Genomic DNA, 10,141 nt, shown 5'->3' with positions numbered 1-10,141 from the left:
TATCCGAAGGATACAATTTTATCTGTCACAGGGAATCCATGTCCCTGCCTCTTTTTATAACAAAACTGCCTATTTGTTCAGTTTCAACACATAAATTTCATAATTTTGTAATACATAAGTCTTGAATAGAAGTGTTTTTGGCTACTGCATATAATGCACTCAGTATATGCCAATAGTAAATAAAATATATTGTTTAGTGAATAAATCATTCTGGAATGTGGACGAGCATTATCTGCAGAAGACGACACACACTTCATGTTTTGTAAGATATTCTGCCACATCACTTGATGATATCAAAGGTCAAGGGTATGAATGTACTATTATATTTTGATTTTTGATATGGTGCAGTAATTGATGCATTGTATTAAAACCATCTTTCTTTTTTCTTTTATATCAACATTACTGTCAAACTAGACAGCATCCTCATTGTAAAAGACTGTATTCTCTTCAGTGACATGAAAAAAATGAAGAAAGTCCTGATCTGCGATTCGACTGGATGCATTGGACTAGTCTTATGGGACAAACTTTGTAATGTAGTAGAGCAAGGCAAGTCATTCTCTGTCACTAATGTGGTACTGACACAATTCTCAGAAGAGAAATATTTAACCACATCTCCAACAACTGAGATTGAAGAAGCTGAAGATGTTGAATGTGACGTTCAGCGTAACCACTGTTCCTGTCACAATTGGAACAATAGAAACTGCACAAGTCACGAAGACAAATACTTGTTCAAATTGTAATTGACATCTTGCCAATGAACCTCTCACTACAACATCTCAAATGTGAATCTTGAAAAATGAGACAGAAGACAAAGAACAATTTCAGAAACTTCAAATCAAAATTTACACCAAAGTGTCAAGGATCCGGAGATGTGTTTCACCTACACGCTGAAGGAAATGCATTGAAAGAATTGTCCAGATCTTTTAATTGCACAGATGTTGATTCAGATCAACTTGAAGAGTGAGTGAGTTTGGATTTACGCCGCTTTTAGCAATATTCCAGCAATATCACGGCGGGGGACACCAGAAATGGGCTTCACACATTGTACCCATGTCGGGAATCGAACCCGGGTCTTCGGCGTGACGAGCGAACGCTTTAACCACTAGGCTACCCGACCGCCCCCTCAGCTTGAAGAAACTCTGTTGGCTTGTGATGCTGTAAAAGTGATTCATCAAAACAGAGAAGTCATTGCTATTGAACTTGTTTAAGTGAGTGAGTGAGTTAAAATTTAAACATTGTCTGTACATATATGTATCCGAAGGATACAATTTTATCTGTCACAGGGAATCCATGTCCCTGCCTCTTTATATAACAAAACTGCCTGTTTGTTCAGTTTCAACACATAAATTTCATAATTTTGTAATACATAAGTCTTGAATAGAAGTGTTTTAGGCTACTGCATATAATGCACTCAGTATATGCTAATAGTAAATAAAATCTATTGTTTAGTGAATAAATCATTCTGGAATGTGGACGAGCATTACCTGCAGAAGACGAAACAAACTTCATGTTTTGTAAGATATTCTACCACATCACTTGCTGATGATATCAAAGGTCAAGGGTATGAATGTACTATTATATTTTGATTTTTGATATGGTGCAGTAATTGATGCATTGAATTAAAACCATCTTTCTTTTTTCTTTTATATCAACATTACTGTCAAACTAGACAGCATCCTCATTGTAAAAGACTGTATTCTCTTCGGTGACATGAAGAAAATGAAGAAAGTCCTGATCTGCGATTCGACTGGATGCATTGGACTAGTCTTATGGGACAAACTTTGTAATGTAGTAGAGCAAGGCAAGTCATTTACTGTCACTAATGTGGTACTGACACAATTCTCAGAAGAGAAATATTTAACCACATCTCCAACAACTGAGATTGAAGAAGCTGAAGATGTTGAATGTGACGTTCAGCGTAACCACTGTTCCTGTCACAACTGGAACAATAGAAACTGCACAAGTCACAAAGACAAATACTTATTCAAATTGTAATTGACATCTTGCCAATGAACCTCTCACTACAACATCTCAAATGTGAATCTTGAAAAATGAGACAGAAGACAAAGAACAATTTCAGAAACTTCAAATCAAAATTTACACTAAAGTGTCAAGGATCCGGAGATGTGTTTCACCTACACGCTGAAGGAAATGCATTGAAAGAATTGTCCAGATCTTTTAATTGCACAGATGTTGATACAGATCAGCTTGAAGAAACTCTGTTGGCTTGTGATGCTGTAAAAGTGATTCATCAAAACAGAGAAGTCATTGCTATTGAACTTGTTTAAGTGAGTGAGTGAGTTAAAATTTAAACTTTGTCTGTACATATATGTATCCGAAGGATACAATTTTATCTGTCACAGGGAATCCATGTCCCTGCCTCTTTTTATAACAAAACTGCCTATTTGTTCAGTTTCAACACATAAATTTCATAATTTTGTAATACATAAGTCTTGAATAGAAGTGTTTTTGGCTACTGCATATAATGCACTCAGTATATGCCAATAGTAAATAAAATCTATTGTTTAGTGAATAAATCATTCTGGAATGTGGACGAGCATTACCTGCAGAAGACGAAACACACTTCATGTTTTGTAAGATATTCTGCCACATCACTTGAAGATATCAAAGGTCAAGGGTATGAATGTACTATTTTACTATTATAATTTGATTTGTGATATGGTGCAGTAATTGATGCATTGTATTAAAACCATCTTTCTTTTTATTTTTAGATCAACGTTACAGCAAAACTAGTTAGCATCCTGATCGAAAAACACTGTCTCCTATACGGGAACAAGAAATAAATGAAAAAAGTTCTCATATGCGATTCGACTGTCTGCATTGGACTAGTGTTATGGGAGAAACATTGCAACGTAGAAGAACAAGGCAAGTCATTTTCCTTCACAAATGTGGTACTGAAACAATTCTCAGAAGAGAAATATTTAACCACATCTTCAATGACTGTGATTAAAGAAGCTCATGATGTTTAATGTGACGTTCAACTGAACCGCTTTGTTACAATCGGAACCATAGAAACAGTACAAGTGACAAAAACAAATATGTGTTCCAATTGTCATTCACATATTGCCAATGAACCTGTCACTCCAACATATAAATGTGAATCCTGTAAAATGAGGCAGAAGTCAAAGAGCATTCACAGAAATCTACAGTGTCAAGAATCTGGAAAAATGTTTCATCTACATGTTGAAGGAAATACACCAAAAGCACTTTCCAACACTTTGAATTGCAAACATGATGTTGATACAGATCAACTTGAGGAGGCTCTGTTGGCATGTGATTCTGTAAAAGTGACACATTGAACTTGTATAAGTACTTTGTAATGTATGAAAAAGCATTTAGAATTTAAACATTAATGTTCAAATTGTCTTACAATACAGGGTTAGAAATTGGCACTAGTCCTATAGTCCTTGCCAAACAGCCCAATATTATTGTTGTTGTTGTTGTTTAACGCCGCACTCAGTAATATTCCAGCTATATGACGGCGGTCTGTAAATAATGGAGTCTGGATCAGACAATCCAGTGATTAATATCATGCGCATCGATCCACGCAACTGGGATCGATGACCAAGTACTTGGTTCATGCATGTCATCCTATCCAAATTGGGTAGATTGAAGCTCATGTTATCAATCTCAGGATTGTCTGGCCCAGATTCAATTATTTACAGACCGCCATCATATAGCTGAAATATTGCTCAATGTGGCGTTAAATAAGAAGCAAACCAAAATAAAAACAAACAAATCATTGGGATGCAACATTTACAAAATGCATATGTATTTTGTATTTACTCTGTAGTGTATGTACTAGCATTTGCAACTTAAACATAAATGTTAAAAATGTGCTACAATATCTATCTTTTCTTCTTCGTGAAGAAAACTTTTCCTGTGACTCTTAAAGTCGATATTTCACGTAGATGATATGTGTGTATATATATTTACTATGTTTTTACTATGCTTGTCGTAAGAGGCGACTAACAGGATCAGGAAGTCAGCCTTGCTAACTTTGGTTATGCATGTCATCCTATCCCACTTGGTCGATCAGGGCTTGGAATGACCAGCCGATTGATAGAATCGGGCCCCTTCTACCACTCGTCCAGGCAAAGTTAGGGCCAAAGTAGTGTGTTGGGCTAAGGAACACTATTGCCGGCTCCGTAACCCTCAACCACCAGACCATCTTTCTCTGCCGACACAGGGACGCAACCCAAGGCAAACGCGCCCAATTTGGTCACCTTTTTACGACCAGCAATGGGGTGCTGTGGACAAATTCTACCCCGGGTCCACACGGGGGAGGAGCTATAAGCGTTACCCAGCACTCACCACGGGGAGGCTGCTCTTCACGAGTGCCTGAAACAGTTACAAGATCCTCAGACAGATGTGAACTTTAACAGAGAGGCGTCATTTGAGAAAATGAGTTAAGCAATTGGAAGACAGGTTGATGGCTAAAATGTGAAAATTTGAATGTTGGAAAACAAAGAGATGGTAGGAGTTTAAAGCAAAACGGTTTTCACCCTCATTTGAGAAGTGAGTGAGTAAGTTAAAATTTAACGTCACACTTTCAGAATGAAGTGAGTGAGTAAGTTTAAATTTCACTCTTCCTTCTCAAAGTAAGGACAAAGAAAAGGTTGGAAGCTGACCTGGAGGACTCTGCTTATTTGACAAGGACAGCAGAAGCTACAACACTGCTGCTGAATTGTGTGTTTAAGGCCTCCTGAACAACAATGTAGCTGTTGAGAAGGTTCCTAAGTCACCATGAAAGTAGCAACACTGTGCGGCAAGACATCAGTTGACAGACTGCCGTGTGACGCTACAGTAAGAGAAATGAACAAGAGAAGGCTTTCTCCGTCTCACATCCAGGCCACAGAACAAGTTGCAGGAAGTGAAAACTTGTGTTTGCTCAGTGACGAACGGCCCGACAGAGGAACAGTTGTGGAGGGGTTCCATGTAAGCGAAGAAATGGGAAACATTTATGTCCTTGGGCTCCGAGAAATGGGCAGTTCGGTCTTGACTGCCGTCGAGACACTTTTGCTTCTCAGCAACATGACTAGTGTTATACAACACACTTGACTGTGGTACTTCATCTTTTGTTCTTTTGATTTCTCTTGTGTTGGACTGCATTCAAACTTTACATTTTTATTTGGTGTTTGCTGTTATATACAGTCAGTTGTTGGGGATTGTCCTCGGCAATGGCTGACAACAGAATGGAATGTGAGGACGGATTTAGAGTGGTGGCTTCAGGGAGGAAGCAAATTGGTCGTATTCCAGATGGTACTTCTATATGGCTGAAATATTGCCGATGTGATGTAAAATTTAACTCACTCACTCTAAACAGGCCTGTGTTGCCAAGCCACCAAATATTGTACCTCCTACTGCTTGGTCTGATCTTACTTTTGTATTTGATGATCCAGCGCAGGTCAAATCAACCACTGTCATCTTTAAAGCCGATGTAGATGAATATGATGATGGTTCAACGACCCTCTGTCAACTTATGACACAGCGTGCTTTGGTTCGAGCCTTGGCCAAGATCACTACAGAAATAGTCAGTGTTAAGCGGATGGCCAGGGGAGATGTTAGTGTCAATGCAAAAACCGTTGAGGCTGCCAAAACACGTTTGCAAGTCACAGAACTTGATGAACATTTTGTCACCCCTTATGAGCCTGAATCCTTAATGAGAACACGTGGAGTCATCTATGGTATTGATCTGGATATTGAGATGAATGAAATTGAGGACGAGTTGAAACCTGTTTTACCTCTAATGTGCTCTGCTGTGCGTCTGACTCGTGAGCCTGATAAAGTTTCCACCAAATCTGGTCTTCTTACATTTACTGGCCAGTCTTTACCAGATCATGTTGTCATTTTCTTCCAGAGATTTCCAATCCGGATGTATGTTCCTCCTGCTCTGCGATGCTTCAAGTGTCGTCCTTTGCCCTGGGCATGTCTCTGCTAAGTGTAGGAGCACTCATCATGTGTGCGCTAAATGTGGAGGGAAGCACACATACGAGGAGTGCAATAAGAGTTCACTTAAATGTAAGAACTGTGGTGGTGCACACTCTGTGGCATACAAAGGTTGCATTAAATACCAAGAAGCTGTCCAGATTCAGAAAGTCCGAGTGGAGGGTAAGTTGTCTTATTCTCAGGCTGTTCGACAGTTGCGTGGAGATTTAGAGGTCGCTCAGGTTCCAGCAGTCCCTTCAAACCTCCTGCAGCTAAACCACTGTCTCAGGTTCTTACAATTTTTGATGTTGTGTCTTCTCCAGTCATGGTGACTGCTAGTACTCAGACTGAAACTTTGGAAGTTGAATGTCAGACTGATCCTGTTGTTGACATCATGCCTGAATCATCTTGCAAACCTCTATTTAACAATGTCTCTCCTGTTGATTTTCTCAACTTTGTTATTTGTATAGTTGCTAATCTTGGCACTACTTGTGCATTCAAGTCTGATGGTCTCCAGACGATAGCGTCAGCTGCCCAGTCCCTCATGGGGTTAAAATTGTCCCCTGATGATCTGACGAGCATGGTTAAGGGTCAACAATGGAAGTCTTAATCCATCCTTCTTATGGCTCTCTTGATGCTAGATCACTAAGTGCTAACGGTCCAGGATTTAAAGTTTGTATTAACAGTCTTAACCCAAAGCCAGATGTTTCGTAGTAAAATAAGGTTCCACATTCCAATTACACAATTCCGTTGGGAAGGTTATGTCTGCCTACGTCGTCAGTTTGGTTTTACAGGTGGTAGTGCTAAACTCACTCACTCACTGTCGTTTAGTAAAATAAGGTTCCACATTCCAATTACAAGGGAATGAAGTAATTCATTTTTAATGTCTATAATAATGCTTTTGCTATCTATGATGACCATAGGTCTCTGTTGAATATGTCAGCCAATGTTAAGGTAGTTTGTGGTGCTTTTAAAGCGTGTGGCAGTTTCACTACTCTATGACCTATCTAGGTAATTAGCAAACCTTTATTATGGGCAAGGTGTACATGGGCCAAGTTGCCCGAACACCTATTAAACTTTCTAAAAATCAATCAATGGAGATTGAACGAGTTTGTGGGTGCATCAGGTGCTTTGAGAAATGTCAAATTCTAACAAAAACTGACATCCAGTGACGTCGATCACGGCGATCGAACACAACATTTAGTCATCCTTGCCTCATCATAAATGAAATCCACGTGCATCATGTGCCGTTTTTTGCTTAAATTCCGCGAACGATTCTGTACGAGTCACATGTTTCATCCGACTTGAATGTTGAACATGCCTCGACGTCAGCTAACCCTTGTTGATCGTGGAAGATCGTTAAATGATGTTAGTTTTCATTTAATATTCTGTTTTTTTAAAGGAAATTGAACTTATTCATACATTTTGATGTATTTAGTGGATTATGTTATAAATTTGTAGTGCTTATTTATCATTGAGATTGTCAGTCGTTGTACCCTCGAGGGGGGTTGAAGTAGCGTAAAGTTATTGGCCCCCTAAGAGGGGATGTAAGTCCCATATCATTCGAAGTATGTTTAAGCATGCCAGGTTTTTAAACGTAGTATATTCGTCATTTTAATCTTTGGCTTATCTGGTGCACTGTCGCCAGTTACTGAGGGGATGATTTAAATCTTGCCGGGGTCCATGCAGGAAGCAAAGGTACTGTAAATCCCCATGGTCCCTAATATGGTGATCCCTCTTCAGTGACTGACGATCTCTAGCCCATTTTTATTTTGGGTTGTTCATTAATATTCGCAACTAGTCTTATAAGAAATCTGTGATATTCTAGTTATTGTACTGTCCATCGTTGAGAGGTTTTTATTTAGTCTAAAATATATGTATAACTTCTCGTCAAGATATGGCTATAATACTGCCGATGTGACGTTAAATATTGACTCACTCACTAATCAGAATCGAAACTGGCCAATGACCCTGTAGTTGCCATGGGAGGAACTGTCTGACATTGTGACACTACTTGAGCAAGGGAAGTGGCTCCCACAACCCCTTAGATACACACTAGTGGATCTGTGACTGATAGAGTGCGGACCAAGACACACAAAGCTACAAAGCACCAGTTTGATACAATATCCCAACGTATGGCGTCGAAGTACCCAACTTCTCTTCAAGATAAAATTGACAACCTAATAATTGGCACTGGGAATGACTCCCTTCAGGCACATCTAGTTTCCAGAAATGAAAACCTGAACAGGCCAAAGTACTCGGCTCTTACCTCGAGGAGAAGATCTGCCTCCAGTGAAGGAGAAGATGACAAGGTTTCTAAAGTGCCACTTAAGGAAAAATGGCAACCGATTCTAATAGATGTGTGGATTGGGAACCTGTGGTGAATGACGATCAACGTCCTGATCTTGAGGATACAAAGAAGAAAATCCAAATGTGACCCTTAGGATGATGATTGGAGCGGCATAGATACATTAATGAAGGAAACGTTTCCTTTACAGAGACACTGTATTAATTACTCTGCTTTGGATGAAACTTTAACAAAGGATTGGCCATTTTTGGGAGAAGAAAGGGGTTTCCTATGTCATTTTGAAAGCTTGATTGGTTTTCATGCGAGAACCATGTTGGAACAGGCATATGACCGCATAGTACGCGCACACTGAACAGCTACTTTCAAAGTGATGGTTGCACAATCAGAGGAGCTGCAAAGGAACAGTCACAGCAGGATAATGTCAAGGCTTACTTCTCTGTGGTGATTCTGTGCTTAATGAAGTTCTTCAGTGAGAAAGAAGAGAGTCTGTTTCTAGTTGTTGATATAAGTTAAAAATTTAGTGGAACCTCCATTTCGGGAAAAAGTATTATTTTTTATCTGGTTAGTGTAAGAATAGAAAAGTGGCCTACTTCAATCGTTTCACTGACACAATTGTAATTTATCTGTTCTTGAGACAGGACATTGTTGTATGCTGGTCTTGATATTGATACATTTACTAGCTTTTAAGTCATTAAAGCAAACAGATCTATGTTATATATTATATATTACAGACAGATCAGTCGACATGAGTTGTATGGAGTCTTAATGAGCTCAGACCATAGCTATGAGGATAGGATGCAACCTGGGTAGCTAGTAACTAGGTTAAAACATGTTAGTTGTGTTTTGCGATTATTTTAAATTTGACCTTGATTTGACAATGACGTGTGGGTCATCTGTTTTCAATCTGTCTTACCCCTGGAAAGAAGAAGCTAAAACTTCTAACAAATGTTCCCAAAATGTGGACACCCATATGTGTTCATGGTGTCCAGATTCAGTTTCCACACGGTTGCCAAGGTGGTCCTATTGTAAAAGTCATTGGGGCCAGAGGAGATAAAGGTTTATTGAATTTCTAAATATCCTATATAGAAGTATATTTGTAGCCTTTATCATCATTTTACTTTGAAACTGACAAAATTGAATCAGATTACATGTAATTCAGATCACCTACAGTGCCTGCCCTTGGCACTATTTTTGTTATAGGAACAGATTTCTTCTGTCCATATTTCCTTCTTTCAATCCATCACATTCTCAGTGTTTCTCAAAAACTAATGAAGTTATTCTACGCACTCCTATGTTAAGTAAATAATAAATTAACTATCTATAAATAAAAAAAAAATCCAAAGTGTTTGATATTAACTGCAGAGAGTTTAACTCAAAATACAAAAGTGCAGTTGTTACTTTTGATTGTGGAAAGCTGAAAACAAAATACAAAACTGCAACATATATTTCAGGTGCTTCTTTGAAAAGAACCCTGACAAGGGATCCAAGGCTAACAAAAAGAAGGAGACTTCAGCAGTCAAACCCAGGGTGCTGAAACTAATCCACCATTATCCAGTTGCGAATTGTACCCTGGAATGGACTAATTCCTAGCTGTTAACTTGCTACTGACAGTTGTGAATTACATTTCAATGAAAGCGGATGTTAGTTTGCTGTACTTTGATTTTTTTGTCTGTGAATAGTTTCACCACCATTCTGTCTTTTGCATTTGAAGCTTTCTGACAGAGTACACTTCCCTTGTAAAGAGTTGCTTATTAATGACAGGTGTGAATTACATTTGAATTAAAGCAGATGTTAGTTTGCTGTACTTGTTTTTACATCTGTGAATAGTTCCACCATCATTCTAGAATTAGCAAAATGTTACTTGTCTTTTGCATGTAAAGCTTT

The 10,141-nt window shown here is 38.7% G+C and overlaps 1 pseudogene; it reads left to right on the top strand.

The window, feature by feature from the left end:
- The first annotated feature begins 4,767 nt into the window (after nucleotides 1-4,767).
- Nucleotides 4,768-9,847, top strand: LOC139461364 (uncharacterized; annotated as a pseudogene).
- Nucleotides 9,848-10,141: the final 294 nt, after the last annotated feature.

This window comes from Haliotis cracherodii, unplaced genomic scaffold (assembly GCF_022045235.1).
Source record: "Haliotis cracherodii isolate W230 unplaced genomic scaffold, xgHalCrac1.p SCAF_14, whole genome shotgun sequence".
NCBI lineage: Eukaryota > Metazoa > Mollusca > Gastropoda > Lepetellida > Haliotidae > Haliotis > Haliotis cracherodii.
The sequence above is the reverse complement of the archived record's forward strand: the minus strand, read 5'-3'. Positions and strand labels throughout refer to the sequence as shown.